This window comes from Ooceraea biroi, chromosome 3 (assembly GCF_003672135.1).
Source record: "Ooceraea biroi isolate clonal line C1 chromosome 3, Obir_v5.4, whole genome shotgun sequence".
NCBI lineage: Eukaryota > Metazoa > Arthropoda > Insecta > Hymenoptera > Formicidae > Ooceraea > Ooceraea biroi.
Window position 1 is genome coordinate 4951883 of NC_039508.1, and position 20141 is coordinate 4972023.

At 46.6% G+C, this 20141-nt stretch overlaps 1 protein-coding gene across 1 annotated transcript in view; it reads left to right on the forward strand.

The window, feature by feature from the left end:
* Window positions 1-20141, forward strand: part of LOC105288120 (protein turtle) — a 227363-nt gene that overhangs the window by 70806 nt on the left and 136416 nt on the right. Inside the window, exon 3 of the mRNA XM_026968303.1 lies at window positions 19888-19927. The gene's annotated coding sequence lies outside the window, so the exon portion shown is untranslated. The remainder of the gene's footprint in view (window positions 1-19887; window positions 19928-20141) is intronic.

Sequence of the window (20141 nt, forward strand, 5' to 3'; positions counted from 1 at the left end):
GGTGGCTGAGTATCGGTAATCGCATCGATTACTGACCCATAAAGGCCGTGTTTAAATGGCGGACACGCTGCGAGGACGCTCATCTCTCCCATTTCCCGTTGCCGCTTCATCGCCCTCGTCCCCGGCACTTTTGTTCCTGAAGTAATATCGCGTTATCGTTACATTTACAGCCTTGTACGTGGCGGAACAATGGACTAGGGATCTTTCTCCTCTCTCGCTCGCTCTCTTTCTCGTGTATATATTGCCTTTTCTTCGTCGAAACAAGACGACAACGACTGCTTCAAATCCGTATATCAGCTATGTCGCGATGTTGGCGCGATATGCTTTTCAATGGCGCGAAATGATTTCTCGAGGAATCGCCGATATCTGTGCGCGCCTTAAATAATCGATATCGATTTCAGAACGGTCTCGAAAACCCGGCTTTCAAACGAGGACTACAATAGAGGGTTGCTTTGTCCTTAGCGCTAATAAATGCGGACGCATCCCGATGGATGTGTCATCCAAATGGTCCGTGTGATCGATACGTCGCGTAATCCGCGATCGAGATCTGGATCGTATTGTAATTGGTCGAATTGAGATTAGACCAAAAAATTAAATTAAAGTTAGAAAACTAAAATGAGAATCTTCGCACAGAATGGATAGTGTCATTTTTAACTCCTCGCACTTTGCCGTTATCGTCCTGTAATCGCTACCACCAACGTCGCTCGACTTTAATAATGATTTAATTCAATTTTCGCTTTCACTGGATTACACTCTCGAAAATAACGTAGAATACGCTGAATTGCGTGTAGCAGACGGTTGACTCGTTTACTGCACCGCACAAAAAGAAGTATAAAGAGAATTTTATCTCTAGGACATGGACTTTTCAGAGAAATCTCACAGAAATGTGAGACAACACACGCACGCAGCATGGGCAGCGTAGAAACCCATTAAGTATATTAAAATTTCGTGAACCGGGAGAGGAAGCGGCCATGCTCCCGATCGATACGTGTTCCGCACATACCTCGTTCTCCATCGTGGTGTCATGATCTAAGAAATGCACGGCGAGCAATCGATACTATTTCGTGCGGCAGGCTTAGCGAGAAGACAGTCGCGGTAATTCAATCGGAAACATGTAATCCAGGAATCGGAAGCTTTGAAAGGGCTTGGTAGGTTGCTCGCAGACTCGATCCACACTCGAGGGTGTTCTCGTTAAGCATTCCGTGCGTCGACTCGCGCTAATCTGCATCCTTACTCGATTCGTCGTCGGCCGTCTCCCCGTGACATTCCCGGACTTGCAGATGTCCGTATCCGAGGATTGTTGACCCCGTCCTTACCGTAATACTAATCGAGGACCTCTCGTTATGACTTCCGCGAGCAATTTGTCACAACTCGTTCTCGTTATTCCGATCGAACGCGTAATTCCTTTTCGGTAGATGAAAATACGCTGTTGCAACATGAAGACTTGCACGCAAGATAACGTTAATTATAGTTAACGTGAGTAAAAGTGGTAACGTGCAGTTTAATTGGGTATTATTCGGTTACAACGTCAAGACGGGTTTCGTTAGACTACAGTTTCTCGATTAGACTGTAACTATCTCGAGGATACAAACAGTAGTCGCGCAACTGATACTCCAGTCAATCTGAAGAGTTTGTCGATAGTTTGCGAGCCCTTCGTAAGAAAGATCCTCATTAGAGACGAGTACGTTACACGTCATTTGGAATACCTGGATACTATGTACCTGCAGCACTTGTCCTTATTTCGCGCGCCGTGCAGTCCCGTAAATTATTGTCTCCCTAATAAGCTCGGTAAGTAACGAAGCAGACATGGTACCAGTATTGTCGAGACTCGTAAAGTAATTACTTGTCATCTTTATTGACACAGCGTAATTGAGAGAGAGAGGGAGAGAGAGAAGTGAGGGGCATTTTACAGGGCAATGTTACAAAAATAGATACATCATATCGTCGCTTCGCAGGAAACTCCCAATACCGATATCGATCTTAGAAACTCATTAAACACTTCAGCGATATTGCACAAGTGGGATATATAGCCGGTATCACTCTTTCTCTTTATCTATCTCTCTCCTCCTCTAACGCGCGACACCATTCCGCGTCTCGCCGACACAATGCATCTTCCTCTGCGCGTAACACGCATCAGACGTCGGAATATCGCCATTGGCTAAACTGCAAGTGACTTATCCAAGCATCTCGGGACTCTCCGGGCTAATCAGAATTCCCTCCATCGTCGTCGTCGTCGTTGAATCGATTCGCGTCGGAATAACCGGCGAACCATGCAGCCGGGTCGACCGGTTGGCCGGATACGTCGACAGCCGGGTCGTAGCTGGTATAATTCGTGACTCGGCCAACGCCGAAACTCGGGGCACGTAAACCCAAGTCTCGGAAGTCTCGAGGACCACGGTAATAGCACGGTTGCCGTGGGAGTACCGGAACGAGACGGAGACTCAGAATGCGTCGCACCGTAATGTGTACCGCTCATTAGCAAGTGTTTCAACTTTCGTCAAGTTTCGCCGCTGGCTGTGTGTGTGCTCTCCCCGGATCCAGCATCCTTAGCTCCAACGGACCAACTGCTCTCTATCATCCCCCGCCAACTGCACATGACGACCGTTGTAGGATGGTTGTTGCGTCGTTACAACTACACCACCGTTCGGCCGAACTGCCGAAGGAGGCCGGCGCGTTATTGGCACCTGTAAAGCACATGCGATTCACAGAAGCTTCGTGATGACGTTAAATTATAATCGATGGAAATGCAGGGCTCTCAAGCTTTATGTGTAACGCGATGCGACGTCAACGTCGTCGCGATATCAATTGACTTATCTTCTTTGTTTAGTAGAGACGTTAACTTTGTGGATTAATTTCCTGGTACCAGTCGATATTAACATCTCTGACATCCAGATTGTTATTTATACAAAGGATTCTTGATTTCTCACAAGTGTATTCCAACTGGCATTTTCGTGTTTTTCAACCGATGAAATAATTTTGATAAGGTATAGTCGCGCGCAGCTTTTTTCAATGAAGCTATCAATTAACGACGCGTTTAAGATAGTTCGATCAGGGCTTGATTAATCACTGCGAAACGGTGTTGTCGTACCACTGAAAAAAACGGCAGCAGACACATACATATACCCCCCATGCACGCGCGGTCAATCTGCGCGACAAAAGGGGCAAAAAAAAGCACAAGCGAGAAGGACGCGAGGGAGGACAGGACAGGCGCGTTGACGAAGGGAGGGAATACGCGTTTGCCATCCCCGGCAATTTGCGCACCGCCACGGCCTCGAGCATTCATTTCGAAAGCTTTCGCCGGAAATCGCACACATTTTTGTTTTAATTCGCGGCACCACCGCCACCGTCGCGCGCACGTGTACCGCTGTTTATATTGGTTCAACATGGAATTTCGGAGCGTCCGGACGCGCGCGCGAACACGCGCCGCAGCTCGAGGCATTGCGTGCGCGCGTGCGTGCTTGTATGCATGCGTATGCAGGAGGAACCACACAGAATCGCGCGGAAGTTTGCACAGTCGCCGGCAAACATTGTAATCCGGTAACACTCCGACTGTGAGGATTGTCCGCGACTGCAGCAACGGCCGGCGCGGATGATGAAAGCAGGGTACGGAACGAGAGAAATGGGATTTGTGCGCGTTAACATAGTGCTGTAGCGAGAGCGAGGCGATACGTGCGCGTGCATGGTACGCGGGATAAGAATTGATAGGCAAGTCCTCCATCCACTCCGTCCATCGGACCGATTTACGCGCGAGCGCGGAACTCGTAAGTTCGGAAGTTCGGAAACACGTAAATTCGAGAGAAAATTTGCACTTTGTACGAGCAGCCGAATGAATTGTGAGGGTACGACTGTTTGCGAACGATCGCAATCGAAGACGAGACAGATTTCGTTGGGTTGCAGTCGAACAGGCACAATCACTGAAAAATAATGTTGTTTAATACATAACAGCGAAGAGACGTTAATGGATCACGTCGCGTCTCGACATTAGCTGTTTGAAAGTACGTATCATTGACAGGTACCGGCCCATTATACGGATAACAATGGACTCATTTCCTGGTCGGAGTTGAAAGCTCGAGAATGGGAAACGCATGTCGCAACGTATTTGGCATTTCGTATTCATTGACTGCGCGCGACGCGAAGGGGTTGAATAGGGAAAGCAAGAGGTGGCGAACGCTGATGACGGCCGGTGGATTACAAGCGAGTTAATCTGGTAGCGGGCTCTTTGGGTCCGGGAATAGCGGCACTCGGCGAGGGATGTTTCGCTTAGTTTCGTCCAGGCGTTAAGGTCTGAATTGGTCGGTTCGTTGCGAAGGGCGGCTGCTAGGCTACAGATAGGAGCGTGAACTCGCTGGAAGTTGAAGTGCGAACTTGCATCCGCACGGAACTCGGCAGCAAACTTGCGCGCTACGTAGAAATGACGCTCGTAGAAATGCATTAAACGCATTGCGACGCTACCCCAGCTTGGAGGGGTACGGAAACTCGGGGTGCATTTGGGACGACGCCGGGAACGTTAACGATCATAATTTAAACGGATGCGATAAAACGTGTACTTACTTGTTATATGCGCGTACCGTGTCCTGTGCGAGCGCGATCTTGCGAGAAATTTGCAAGTCTCCTTTTGCAAGCGGGACTTTGATGATACGAAAGGCGATTTTGTAATTTTCCAAATAGTAGATCCTGTCTTACAATAAGGTGGAAGCAATCAGCGTAAAGTACTTCCGATGTATACGCGATTAATTATGTGCGACGTGGCAAAGGCGTCTGACAAAAGCGCATAGATAATGCTTCTTAATTCACTGTTATCTCGTTAACGTCTGCATGTTGCATTTCGAATGAGAGGATTATGTTCGAATCCTTCTCCGAGGAGATATCTAGGAATCCACATATGTCACGGAGAACCGTACCGCCTTCGCAAGGACTGGACGCGCTTTTCGGGATCCGCACGAAATCTAATTATTCTCTCCTCGGTGAAACCTCCATCCGTTCATCTCCCATGTCCGGATCACCTCCTGGCGAACAGCAGCATTTTTCACGATCCACCGCGGGAGAGGCTAACCCCGAAATAGGGTCAAGCCCTTAACAGATCCATGGACGAGACGGAGGGGTCTGCCGTCATTACAACGACGGTAGTCTCAGCGACACGTTGACGTAACGACGTCATCAACGGCGTTTAGGACGTACAAGGCGTCGTTCCCGGGAATGAACGGACGGGAGTTTTAGAGTGCGGTTTCCAGTTTCCTCGAACCAGGCTGGCTAGCCCACCGAGCGAAATGAATGGCCCGTCGTAATCGCGGCCCCTAAACGCCCAACATTTGTTATCTTTAAACCAGTTCAGCGGGGACGGGGAACAAGCAGAGAGCGGCCGGTCTCCGGGGGTGAATGGTACGCTCGGATGGACCGGAAGGAAAAAGGGATACGTGAGATGGATTAGAGGAATGATTAGCGACACCTAATGGGACTCGGCACTGTGCCGTTGGCTCGCACACTAACACCAACTCACTATTCACCAGATCAGATCGAATCTTGCAATGCCTTTAGCAAAGCAGCAGTTGGTTTTATGCTAATATATCTAAGGCAAGAAAAGGCAGAGATCATCGTCGAATCTAGTTGTAGTCAGCCTTGGAAGAGAAGATTGAAGGATGGCAGCGTCAATGCAGCGATGAGCAGCGAGAATGAACAAATTATGGACACAAGTGTGCGTGCACTATTTCGCTCGGAATCTTCTTTTTACAAGTGCACTCTGCTTTATTTTATTCTCTCTTGTTTCTGTTACTTTCCTCATCGAGTTTTCGTGACGACAGTATTGCAAATACGTAAAAAAGCGCTATGGTTAGTCGTCCGCGAAATACGGGATCGGTGGAAATTGTGATAAGATATCTAGCTCGTTGATGCATTAAGTACAATGATACCCGCGAGTTTCATCGACAGTTCGTCTATATCTCGATCTGAATCTGAAACGCACGCGACTCCTCGTCAGTGATGACCCACTTCGTTATCAGGCCTGCGTCTTATCAGGCGGCGATGTCTTCTGCGGCGTTAACGGGACTCGCACGTCGACGACAAGTTCGCTATCAACAACAGGCGTCAGGAGATCACGGATCCCTCGTGTAGCCTGCAGCCGTACACGTATTATCGAGTGCCAGTACGAGGCATGCTTGCGTCGGGCTTGCATCGATAATTAGTTTGCCGGAGATTTCCGCCTAATTTATGTCCACGCCAGACCATGCGTCCTACACCCCCAACTCCATAGTGTCGGAACACGTTGGCGAACAAGGCGGATATCTCGCATCCCGGTCTACAGAGACGTGCACATGCTATAAATCCCACATTCCTCAACTTGCTTGAATTTAAAGAGAGAATTATGTGAGAGATGTGTTAAGAAGTACATATCATTTATGTTTCATTACTTGCATCGCTGCAGTAGAATAAAAAATCGATATTATATCGTTGAAAAATAGAATTTTGAAGTTAACGCTCTACAATGATGAAGGGAAAACGTCAGTGGATTTTCCTGACACTCCGACTTTTCCTTTAAAAAGTGTAGTCACACGTCCTTTCTCGCTTTCGTTTCGATTAATCAAACGAAATGCTCGTGCCGAGCCGCGCGAGTGAATAAGGAGATACTGCATTTTCCAATGGGTAGTCTCTCGTTATACCGTAATGTGTTTATATCCTTTTACTCTCTCTGCGGTGCCACGAGTCATCGTTAGAGACGATGCGCTTCGCGAGCAAGCCCGGTATCTCTTTGCTCCTTCGCTCCTAGATCGGCGTCCTGAAAGCCTCGTTTCCCCCGTAGAACATCCAGATTATGGGTTTATTATAAAAGCCATATCCACATCGCACTTTACCCAGCTGGGTCGTTTCGACCTGACCTACAGCACACCCGCAGCTGCATGTCGCACACGGGCAATGGCGTCTTACGAATATTTTGCGTGCAACTTGCCAGATGCTCGTCGCGATAAACGAATCTGCACCGCATAATTTTATTCGCGGTTTCACGTATACGAATTCGTGTTTTCCTGATTTCGTTCTTATCTCTGACGATTTCTCGAGTAACGTAGTTTTACTAAAAACCGGAAAAAATATATTTGATCCGTGGAAACCACAGCTTGAAACTCCGACGACTTTGTTTTGGTTTCCTAGAAACGCGAGTTTCTAGGTATATACATGCAGAAAAAACTGAAACAAATGGAAAAGTACGTGAAAACAAAAGCCAACTCCAATTCTCGACGTTGATGACTCTGTGTTTAACTAACGAGCACCTAAAATTGCATCCGCTTAATGTTACGCGTATATGTCGCTTAAATCTCGGTTGGCTTGTTTAGTCGAAACCGCGTCGCAATTAATTTTGTCGCGATGCGGACGTGCGATGCAATCCGGCACGGCTGATCGGCCGAAGGGTGTAACTATTAAATTGGTATTTCATCCAGTTACACGGTTGCGGCGAACCCCGTTCTGCAATTAACGAACTTTGATATTGACCGATGTGCCGCAAGCAGCACGCCAATGGCGCGTACGGCGCGTGAAAGCTGTGCGATCTGCATAAAAGGGCCAAGTTCGCCGCGATTCGACGAGACATATTGCTCATTATCAGCCGGCATTATGATGTAAACGTCATCTCATCATCCTTGAGATTCCACAAGAGCTAAGATGAACACTAATGCATAACACAAGTACAAATTAAATAGATAATATATAATAGATAATATATTTATTACTCGATGTATGTCATTCGCGATTTATTTACTTCCACCTAAATAACGATGCTATCGAAGTTTGGTAGTCATTCCAGGATCCCTTTAAGAATTTCTTTAAAATAAACGCAGTCGAACGTTTGCGCGTAGAATTTATCTCATCTCCAGCGAGATTCTCGCGCACGACTCGATTCGCTGGATGAAATGCGCATCGTCACTTCTTGGATGACGTGAAAGAATCAGCAAATTCCACGGATATGCACGGTGCAGAGTTTTCAGAATCCTCACATGTATATGCTGGCCCGCGAAGTTTTTTGTCACGTTATTTTTTGTTCAAGCGATTGAATTATCTACACGACTGACGACTCATGTAATCTCTCCATCTTCGATCTTTCGATCGAGCAACCTATTTATCACCTCATTTGGGAACAACGGCTTGATGAAACGGTTCATAAAAACGTTCAAGGCAGTTGCCGGCCCGATAATTATTGCCGGAATTATTCGCGAAAAATAAAACGGGACGGGAGCGCGGTCCGGCATGCATGGCGATAAAATTTATATAGTATATATAAAAAGAATAAAAATACGAAGGAAGAGAAACCAGATTCCGGCAAACAAAAGAAGTACTCGTTGACGTCGGTATAAACGGAAAAATAAATTGGACGACATTCACTGGAGGCGAATGGTTCTCGAAAATCGAAGGAGAAACGCGACCGAGCGACCATTTGCGTGTCCCTTTTCCTCCCCGCTGGCTGCTTTCGACGATGCTTTTGCTTGCTCATCTGAAGTGGAGATATGGAAATGAAAGGTGGAAAAAGTCGATAGCGCGGTCGTCGTTATGTCTCAAAAATGTCGCCTCAAAATGGTCCATTGCACGTACTTTCAATGACTTTGCCTTGCATGTACGAGAACATGTACGAGACGAGTACCGGACATGAGTTTCATATAAGATGATTGCAACAGTACACGCAAAGAAGCGCCATTATGTGTGCAATTTGATAAGAGCATCAATTAAAATTGCTGTTGAGTTTCCAGACGAGCGTTATTTTTTCAGTAAGATATTATTTTGAAAATTTATTATACGCGTAACATCATTTACGTGTAGTCGTGTATACATCATCTCGTGCAGCAAATTTGGGCTGCGATCCCTTTTGCGGAATCTGTGTTTCACCGTTGCCTCAAAGGATTCTTGTCCGTAAGAGAGAAAGAGAGAGAAAGTCAGGGACGCAAATGAATTCATTAATATACTTCCGGACGTACCTCTGGTCTCTTCTTCGCTCATTGAACCAGTCGTTGATGTAACCCTTTCCTCATCTTCTCCCCCGACCTCGCCGCTCCTTCCACCACGTTCCTCCACCTCCCGGAAAGCTTCGATTGGATTTTATAGAACGGCTGTTAATTATTCTCCTACAACCCTCTACCCTCTTTCGCCGCGCTCGTCGTAACCTCCGCATCTTAGAAATATTAATTTCTCAATTTCCTCTGAATCGTTACGGTACTTTCCTCGTCGGTGCCAGCCTTAATTGCCGCGATTAAATTAGACATCGACGGCTCGGGACCGTCGAAGAGCGAAAAACGAAGAAAACCAGGAACTTGGCAAGAACGTAAGGGAGTGACTTGCCGGAAAATTAGACCGATTGAATTAGGTGGCGGATCGTCATCGAATTGTCTTGATGAGAATGGCTAATTCGAGAACTGCGGTGACCATTTACGTTATCAGCAACAACAAAAAAAAGATATACGTAATAACAAAAGAATAGAGACGCATGTGAAATATGATTATACAAGATTGGCAAAATTATCTCACAATACGACAAAGATAGCTAATTTATTGTTGCGCTCTCGAGGCGACTCAATCTTTTCAGTTCTCACGATGAGCGCTGCTTGCATCGGATTGCACGAAGAATCGATTATTTCGGGTATATTTGACCGGAAATGAAATTGATATCTGCGCTGAATATCCCTTCCGCTTTAGTTTTATACGCATTCGGGCTTGTACTCTTTTGGCTACTACGAGCGTCGCTACATTATCTACGAAAGGAGATCTCATCGGAATTTTCCTCTGATGCGGAGTGCAAAAATCCGATTAGCGGAGAGGAACCAGAGCGGAGTGCAGCAGTTAAGAGAGGGTGTGTGCACGTCCGGACCGGAAAGGGCGGATGTGTTAGCGGCCAGAATGGATGTTTCGGTATAATTCACCTAACGTTCCGCCCTGTTCCCGCCGTGTTCTCTGATCTTCAGCGTAGACCACGAACTCGGTCTACTGTGACACAGCGAATCCAGCGCAAGTTTGCTATTAATTTATACGAACAGCGGATTTACGCGATATGTCTCTCTGCTTCTGGACAATCCTCTTATCCCTTCATGCAAGAGCGAGATCATTCTCTTTCAAGAAATTCGTTTTCTTGCCTGCGTGCTTCTTGAGGCGGCGATCGATAATGCTCTTGTCAGACGAATTCTAAAAAATTTGCAGACAATCTATAATAACTATTGAACGCGATGCGGATAGTGTCGTCAATTCGGGACAACGTAAAATTAATATTATACGCGAGATAAAGGTAACAAAGGATAGCTCGCGTTTGTTTGCTCGGACAGAAGAAAGGACCAAGGGATCGCATTCCCTCTGTTCTCTGTTCTGCAGCCCGCCCGGAAGTGAGATGGACGTAAGAGAATAGGAAATTGGAAACACTCAGTGTTTCATTCGGTATTGGCTGTTTCTATTTTCCTTTTCACGGCGCACCTGTTCGGAGATTGGTAAGTAACATCGTCACGAACCATTTGACGGCCACGGAAGTTGTCTGTTTATCTCTCCTCGCTTTTTCTGTAAGATAATCCTGTTACGGATATAACTAGTTTGCACAACAATACACGTTTCATGATTGTTCCCCTTTGATTATTTCGTCTGTGATTACAGATTTTACTAATCTGTTAGACTTGCTTAAATCTATCAGACTTCTTTAGTCTTTAGTCCATAGTCGCGTTGCAATAAACATAAGCAACCAATTTTTGACACAATTTTCTTATACAAACGATGAGTTTCACCAAGCACGCAAATCGATACTTGCCCAACTCGATAGTGTAGGTGGTGCACCATCGCTTAAATTTATAATTTACCGTTTGCAGTTGCAACTCTCAAGAGCATTTAAGTTATCCGAACAAATTATCTCAACCGTTATTATCGGAATAAGCATGCTTTCAGAAGCATACGCAGACCGGAGCTATCATTCGCGTATCATTATCTCGAGAGCAAAAACTCAAACGGCAGAGAGAGAGAGAGAGAGAGAGAGAGAGAGAGAGAGAGAGAGAGACGGAAATGAAAGGCACGCGACCGATTTCATTCACGTTCGGTTATCTTCTCTTATTTCCGCCGCTGCCTAACGCTGGGGGAGGCAGAGAGGATAGAGATGGCCCCTCCGCGACTGGAATACGAAGAAAGCGGCGTTCCCCGATGACGAAGGTTATGCGAGGAGAATGAGAATCCCGCCGTGGTATTAGCTAGGGAATTTTCTATTTCAGATTCCGCGAATCCATTTTATCTTAAACTTCGTAATTCCATACCGTCCGCCGCCCCTTCCCGTCCATCTCCTGCACCCTGTTCCCCTTCGAGGCACGAAGGAATTCACCCTCGCGACTTTTCTACCCCGCTGGGTGTATTTCCCTCTCGCTCTCGCGACCTGTCTCCGTCTCGGCCGACTTCGTGCCCCGTGCGGGTGGGTGGACGGACGTTTTTATATTTTCCAGTAGCTCGCAGAGCAGTAAGGGGGGGGGGGAGGCAGCGGGCCGCGGCCAGCCCGGATTTTCCGCCGCTGTGATATTGGACAGCAAAAGTTAAAATCGCTCGTGTACTCGTACGCGCGCGAGGGAAATAACGGCCGCTCGTTTATCTCGCGAGACCGCGCGTCGCGAAATACTCCGCTGCTGGAGGCTGCACGAGACGGGATAACCGTCCGAGTACTCGCTCCCGTGTTCCCGCGGCGTCAATTAATATTAATCTCGATACACGCGCGCCCATTTCGCTGCCATATAATGTATAAATAAATTATTCTTAGACCAGGTACACGTGGCATAATGAAGCGCATCGGCAGACTAGAACAATCATAATTCGCGAAGCTTCGAAACTCGTGCCAAACAATCCTGATAATCACCACAGAATAAAGAACGCCATTCATTAAGTACAAGTGTCCGCACGTCGAATATTTTCACGAAGATAATGAATAAGACAAATTCAGATGAAATAAATAAAATGAAAATGACATAACGAGAAGAGAATCCGTGATAGAAGCGCGATGTACAATCGCATGTTTCCCCCAATTTTTCGATGCGATTCGAAGACCGGACAGCCCACGGGGTTAAACTGTCCATTCGAACTGCTCGCCTGATGGTGGCGCGAGGCCGAGCGTTCTCCGCGAGCGAGGTAAATTCGGTACTCCAGGAATGCAAGCAGTTGTGCGGTCTGCATCCTCCCGTTGGAATAGCTGCGGCGCCGTCGCATTCTTGACGAACGGTGGAGGGCGTATACGGGGTAGGTGTGGGTGCAGATAAAAAAATACGAAAGCCACACGCGGGGGAGCGTAAAATCGTTACCCGCTGCGCCGTCGACGCCGTCGAGAGGCGCCGGTGAGGGGTACGCGGTTTCCATTTGCGTGGGTACACGAGAGGGTGTCAAAGTGCACCGGCAGATGCGCGCGCGCGCATCACCAGAGAAACGTACCTGCATTTACACTTAGATGCTCCGCAAACACGCTGAATTTATTAGTCTGCACATTTGCCAGTCTCGTTACCGCGGATTGATAACACAGATAGGGAATGCGATTGCCGGGGGCGTGAAATCCGGGGAATGGTCCCAAAATCCGTTCACGCACGGCACAGTTTCCTCCTCATGAGTAAATATTGTAAATGTATTTTATTAACGCTGCACCGTGTGTGTGCGCAACGTTAATCCATGCTTGCGTGGTGGAAGGATTTGTCGACTTTCCGTTCGTAACGCGTTCGTTATTCTAAAATGGAAAAAGTTCGCCTCTCTGAATGTCACGTATGGAATATTATCATCTTGAATTATTAACCCCTCAATTCTTCTCGAGGAGATAAAATTGAATCGCGATGAATGTTGAATCAGAAGTGGAGACGAATATTCGCTTATTTGCACAGCGGCAATCTCTCAATGTTTTGATTGCTTTGGCAAATAGAGAAAGAATGAGAGAGCGAGAGAGCGAGAGAGACAGCTTGCATCCCTTGGGAAGTTCCTCAGGATCTCGAATTTCGGCAACATGCACGTTAGGGAACATTGCCTTAGGTAGCCCATAAATATGGTCGATGTAATGGTCGCTCTGTATTTGCCCTCTCATAGCGCGAAATTAATAACGCGGTTGATGCGCATACAACGATGCATACATACGCGTATCGACTTTATCGTTGTTAGATTATGCGATATCGATAATTCACACCGGGCACATTTATGCATTTGCCCGTTGCGCCCGCGGGTAATGAAGTGTCGCCGCGGTTCTTTCGGTGATTTACACATCAATATTCGTTATTATAATGAACGTGTCAATAAAGCGCTGCAATTTCATAAATTAACGATACCACGTCGCTCCCGTGTATCGCGTGTGTATTATACATTATATCGAAAGCTTCTTTATCTCTGTGAATTGTTCCACCCCCTACCATTGTGTTCACCCATTAATATAATTAATGAATAGCTCGTAAATATATTACACGCGCAATTAAAAAATTTAACAAGCGATTCAATGTATCGAAAGCGCGTACTCGAAAGCAAATCGAGCTGCGGATCGTTCTTTTCTCCACGTGCTTTAATAAAATAATATACAATAATTTTACAAATCTCATTCTCTCGCGCGCGACCCTCGTTTGTTCACATCCGCGAGTTACTGTAAGTGTAAAAGCTCACGTTATCAGCCAGCTTGCTTGCGGAAGTATCACGGGTCCACCGTGTTTACGTCCGATTATGCAAACGCTGAATAACGGCCGCATTAGATGCCACAGTTGCTCAATTTTCGTCTAGCGCATTGTCGCTCCCTCACACCCCTTGGGACAATTACATGCTCATACGTGCAAAGGTGAGTCCGCCAGCATGCATCTTGTTCTAAGCTGGGGAGGAAGGGGAAGTCACGGCGTATTCCGCGATAATAATCCCGGTACAACTGGCATTAACGTGCACCTTTGCAGAGATTAATTTCCGCTCCCGACGTTGTTGTCAAATTTTCAACGGGGGTTGGTACGCGCATTCGAGCGGCTGCTGCTACCTTCTTCCTGTCGGAAATCCACCGGCGTGCACCGGCTTGTCTGCTACACAGGATGGTATATTTTCACGCGTGCATCTCACGCTGCATCATGCAATACGAGCACGCCTTTTACCTGCCTCGAGAAGATGAAAGTTTATTTTTCTGTTTGCGAAACATCGGAAGATGCATGTGATAGGGACAATGTGCATGTCACGTCGAAAATTAAACTTGAGTGACAAAGATGATTTCTATAGGGAGTGTTTCTCTCGCGGTAAGATTAATCGTACAAGATTAAAAATTATACAGTAAATGTCATTAGGGTGTGTAATTAAGTTTTTATAACTTTTCTTTTACTTTTTAATCTTGATAGAGAAGATTTCGCGGTCATAATTCGCACGTCGATCATAATCGGATACAGCCGCGATTCTCTGACGAAATGTCAATTTTAATTAAATAAAATAAACTCTTGCGCGTTGACTACTGAGTCGCACGGTTTTTCATTATCGTTATCGTTAACAGCGCGACATAGTGCAAACGTACCTTAATTTACTTGCAAACGTACGCGGAAACATTCCCTCGTTCCCGAAGTCCGTGGATGCGGTACGAGGGAAATGGTAGACAAGACCGGGAAGGAGGAAGGGGGACAGGGGTCGACGTCGTCCTCGGTGTGTACAGGACCCGACAGCAGAACTCCCTCTGCAACCCTCCAACCCCGGCGACGTAATTGAATCACGCTACGGCTCGTCGAGGCGTAAAACGTGGATTAAATACGATGCATACGTAGTACCGAACCCTGTTCTAGTGAGGACGGGGGTTGCGCTGGAATGAAAGGGTACCTCGCCGTCGAGCGTCGTCCGGCATTCCGACAACGCCAAACACTCCGGCGGACACCTGCGCGGCTGATTCGCCCCCGCTAATTTGTACATTTGCAACCCTTTGAAGACTAATCCGTGTAGGAAAGGGAGATTGCGGAGGAGGAAGGGTGATAGTCGAACGGGCAAGTCAAATCGGTTGTCATCGCGACCTTTTGTACGGGCCAACGGAGCCTCCGTTGAAATTTGCAACAGACAAATGGGGACGATGGTACCGACCGATAGAGGGGAGGATCAGTTTCCCTCCAACCTCCTTCTCTTCCTCCGCTTTTATCTAATATCTATTTATAACGCAACCGGGTCTGTTTTTAGCTAGCGTGCTTTGACCGCGCGCTTTAATCGCATTTATCTTTTGGAGAACGCTACGCGTTTGTGACTACGTGATGTGTGTGACGTGCATGCGTATGTGCGTATATGCGTGTGTGTATTCGGGTGCACTTCCTGTTCGACAAGCGTATACTGAAATAGCCGCGACTCGTACGGTTGCTCCCGAGATATCAGGACTATTATTGGTCGCTCATCGCTATTTTTCATTCATTGTTTGGAAACTCCGAATACGTTAGCCCACATCGCGTCCCAGCAAAAATGGAGAACAACGGTGAGAAAGGCCGTTGATGGCAAGTTACAGAGGCGAGAGACGGAGAAACGACAACGACGATGGGTTCAAGGAACACTGATGAAAGGACAGACTCGAGGTTCGGTTGTGCAAATCGAATCGCTTTTACGCAGCACTTGAGCTTTAACGTTTCCCTTTATCACTTGAATGATGCACTCGAGAGTTTTCCGGTTCGCCGGCTTGCTGTATCAAATGCGCTTTACTTACATCGATTCAGCTTTCCATCGGTTGCGAGTACTCGCGCATAATTCAAAGTGGCTCGCTGAAATAAATATCACTCTAAGCAAAAAAAATTAGGAGCAGGAAAAAGCATACACAGGAATAATATACATAATTTAATAAAATACAAAAATGTTTATGTGTGTTTTTATTGTTCAAGTTTTCAGTTCCATTGCATTTCAGCGCGTATGTACACTGTTACATATACAGCTCTCGAGGTAAGCTACAAGACTGTATAATGAGAAATAAAGAGATCCATTAAAAAAAACGTTAACTTTCACATAACCTTGACAGGTGCACCCAAGGTCAAATCAGTGGCAGCATCTTATGTCCCCCTTGAAGTCATAAAACTTTTGTAAGAAACAGTTTTCGATACAAGATTTGGTTTATGTGTATACTTAAATTATAAAACAGTATACTTTGGAACGCTGTAACTCACTGAAAAATGGTCCAATTGCAAAAAACAAAAAACCGTTGTATTCGTCTCATTATCAGCTACAACTTTCACTTAGGGAGAAAAATCAACTTCCATTTTAAAAAATGGCCACCATGATGAAATCTCTAAAGTGGCGCCATCTACAATTAAATTGATAATGCTATCATCTTGTCCCCTTCGAACCAAACGACTTTTGTCTGAAACATTGTTCGATACAAGATTTGGTTTTCGAGAAAAATCAATGCGTTACTTAAAATGGCTCACCCTGTATATTATAATATTTTATTACATGAGAATAGCTTCGTCGCAGAGTTTCAAGTAGAAATCGTCAAAGTTCTGAGCCGAAGTTGAGGACCGATCGATTATTCCGATTATAGCAACCCGCGAAATTCCCGTGCGACCCGGGACGTGTCTTCACCTGAGAGGCTGTTTACGAAATTTATGAATGTCGCCGCTATTTTTCGAGAACCTCAAGGATGAAAGAAAAACCATCAATCTCGGGTGTCCCAATTTCGTCCCACGGCGGGGGTGACGGCAGTCGAACGACTCGAGGACGAGGATCTCTTCGTCCGATGCCGTTTATGAGCGAACTGTTCTCAAACTGTTTTGTAAGAAAGATAAATAGGCGCTTTTGATAAAACTCGCTTGACACACTCGGTCCCGGGGCATTGAATTTCATTATCGTGCGAGTTCTGATTTATCGCCCGCGCGCCCGCCTTATTCGCCTGCTCATACGTCTCACCGACCAACCCACGATCACCCTCGCAGGAGATCCGTTTCGCGAAACGCGACAACAAATTGCGATCTCGGAGGATCCCGCGTAATCCCTGCTCGAGGTAACGTCGATACCAACTCCCGGCGATGCATATGTGCAGTTTTCACGCGCGACTATTGTCATACATGTTTCATCCACTGCGGTCATCATCGCTATTTGCGGATTCCGGTCACGCGATTGCACTTTCGGCCATTTCCTAAATTTCTAACTGCGGCCGACCGTCAGATTCAACTGTTGAGATGACCGGAGTGCATTTCGCGCGTGCTGAATAAATAAAGGAAGAAAAAGTTACATCAACGTTCGCAGGATGACTGACCCTTGTCTGTCGTTTGAGGGGATGAATCTCTCTTCTCCCTTCTTCAACCCTCTCCACCCCCGCTCGCTGTGTTCCGGCATCTTCCGGCGTTTTCTCGTAGCCTGTCATAAAACTTTCATAACTTTCGGTATTTCCACGAACGGCCTTTTGCCAGTCCGCTCATGCGAGTCGCTGGATATGATCCCTCTTTCCGTCATCCCCCTTAAGTAAGGAAACGATGGGAGGATGAACGGGACGTGTCGAGAGTAAAAATATCGCCCGGTTAACTCCCTACGCGCGAGCAACTTCGAGAAGTCGTAATTTGAATACTTCTTTCGATCCTTGGCGCGTGTCGCCGGGGGAATTGGTTTTTAACTAGGGTTACTAGCTGCTCGCGATGGGAGTGAAAATTTCGACGAGGATCGAAACGTCAAGCGAGTCGTTTCGGCTCGTAACTACGAGAGGCGTAACTACGTCCGACAGCTCGCGCTGTATCGATCCTCGGATTATATTTTGGTGAAATGTACCATACCGTTTCTTTACACGAAATATTGTAATTACTCTAATTAAAAGAATCATCTTCTAATAAGCGCCGTATTATTTTTCACTGTTAATTATTTCGCTCGCATCGCCGATACAATTTTTCGAATATTAATATTCGCTGCGAGCGAAGGTGCGAGACTGCACGGGGCTCCCCGGTGCGTGCAAATTGTCGTTGGCAGAGTGGTTCATAAATTCGCAAACAGCCGCTAACAATTCGTGCCATTCAGCGCGGCGACGCGACGCGACGCGACGCAACGCAGCGCAACGCACCGGTAATCATTTCAAACGCTCCGGCTGCATCGGTTGCACCGGTCGCTCGACTGCGTCCGGGCAAACATTCCAGTTAAGCGTTCGTCACACCGAATTCGACAATGACGTTCCGATCAACGGCAACGCCAGAAATGTTGCTTATTGTGTTCCGCGTGAGCTAGTTTCAGTCCAGATGCTCACATTGATGTGGACGTGCGTTCGCGTTCGCGGGATATGAAAAACACCATCACCGGATTGCGATCGTGTCAGAGTGGGTCCATCGGATACTTACCGTCGTATCGATTAACATGCTCGTTATATTTTTTCGAGCGGATTGCGAGCGGAGTTGCGCGAGAAGTGGAGGATGCGAGAAGGGGATGGTACCGTTGGTTTTGTTGAGTCTGCCGCAGCTGAAGAGATGACCGAAGCCGACAAAGCGCGAAGTTGGATCGAATTGCCGTGGTATATAGTTACTATCGCAACTGCCGTAATATCCCCTGCAGCTGCAGCCATCGCTCTAGCAGCCCATTAAATAACTTCGTGTCTCGAATATCGAAACGGAGCCTAGAACGAGCAAGCAAAGTGATCGTTTCGGTCGCGTATACCGCACGTAGCAAGAAGTCGTAACTCACATTTGGTCGTCGTTAGCAACATTCAGCCCTTTAAATCCACCGCCGATGAATCGGAATACGCACGAATCACGCCGGAACTTTCGATCCTTTTTGAGCTCCGCTCTTGTTGGTTCTCTCCCGATTCTCTCGTCGCTGTTGATCAATTAAGTATCATTACCGATCTACGAAACGATGATAATTTAACGCCGCTACAATGATGAATCAAATTGCGAGGATAATGTTTCGAGATTTTTCGTTGTATTCGCGCACTCGTGCCTATTTTCGTTTCATTAACAACTCGAAACGAGTACCACTATTTCATTATTAAAGCAAATTTCCACTAATTTTGAAGGTACACAGAGCGATTAATAACTTCGGAAGATCTCGTTTTCCTGAATTAATTTCGTAGCAGCGTGCGCCAGTTATCTGGCAAAATTGGCCCTTCACGCGCGAATAACGTGTAAAAGAAAAATACGCCATCGGGTCGTCCACTGCTTAATTAGCGCTTTCCTTTTATTCCGCGAGGTAACTTATCGCTACCCTTAATCTCGACAGATCTCCACAACGATTCCGAGTCGGTGCTAAAGTGCGCGCGCGTGTTTGAGCGCGGCGCGTTACACCGAATTACACTCTTACATTTCGCAATTTAGCATCGCGTTGCAAACCAGAATTTCGGATCTGAACGCGAACGGATTACCGTCGGCTTCACGTTTCACCAACGGAACGGGAATTCGATTCCTCGCGACGTTGTCACTGGACGAGGACAACTTATATAAAAGTTATTCGGCACTGACCGCGAGACGAGGGCGACGGAGTTGCAATCGGAGAGTTTGCGATTCACTGTAGTAATTACCAAAATTACTGCACCGCATAATGACGGTAATTATCGCCGTAATTCGTGGTAATTGCCGCGACAATTACTGGACTGAAATCCTGAAGACCGACGGAAAGGCCGGCAGGTGGTTGCCTCGACGGCGATCACTCCCTTCCTCCCTTTCTGCTTTTCGGTCTGCCTTCGTCCATTATTGATTTTCATGAGAAAAGAAGAACGAGGGATTATCACCCTCACTACGAAGATCAATCTTGAAACAAATACTGCTTTTATGTCAGAGTCTCAGGACTAGTTTGGTACTCTTACATCTTCCGCACAAGTTTGACAAATGGTCCGCGTCAGCTGAACATTCATCTCCCTTTTTTTATTTTAATTTCCTTCGTGTTCGTGCGTTTATTAATTTAGCTTAATTTAATTTAATATAACTTGTGCACTTTTTATGACAAAATCCTTACGATAAAACGTTTTGCCACTTTGCAGTTCTAATGATTATTATTTTGTTGCAGGTTTTCACCACGAGTGAAATACACCTCCACCAAGTGCGCGGTAAGTTATCCATCCGTTTATCTGTGCTCAAGTAAAAACCCGGGACTTGTCGTCCTTGACATCATTGGGCCTTCAATGCCCTTTTCTTTCCACGACTCCGAATCCGGCGGAAGCCAATAGAAAAACGAAAATGACTCTTTTAATGGCCGCGACGGGCCTTGAAGTGGAGATCGCGTATTCAGGCGCGACGCGTCCTCCGCCGCACTCGGCACTG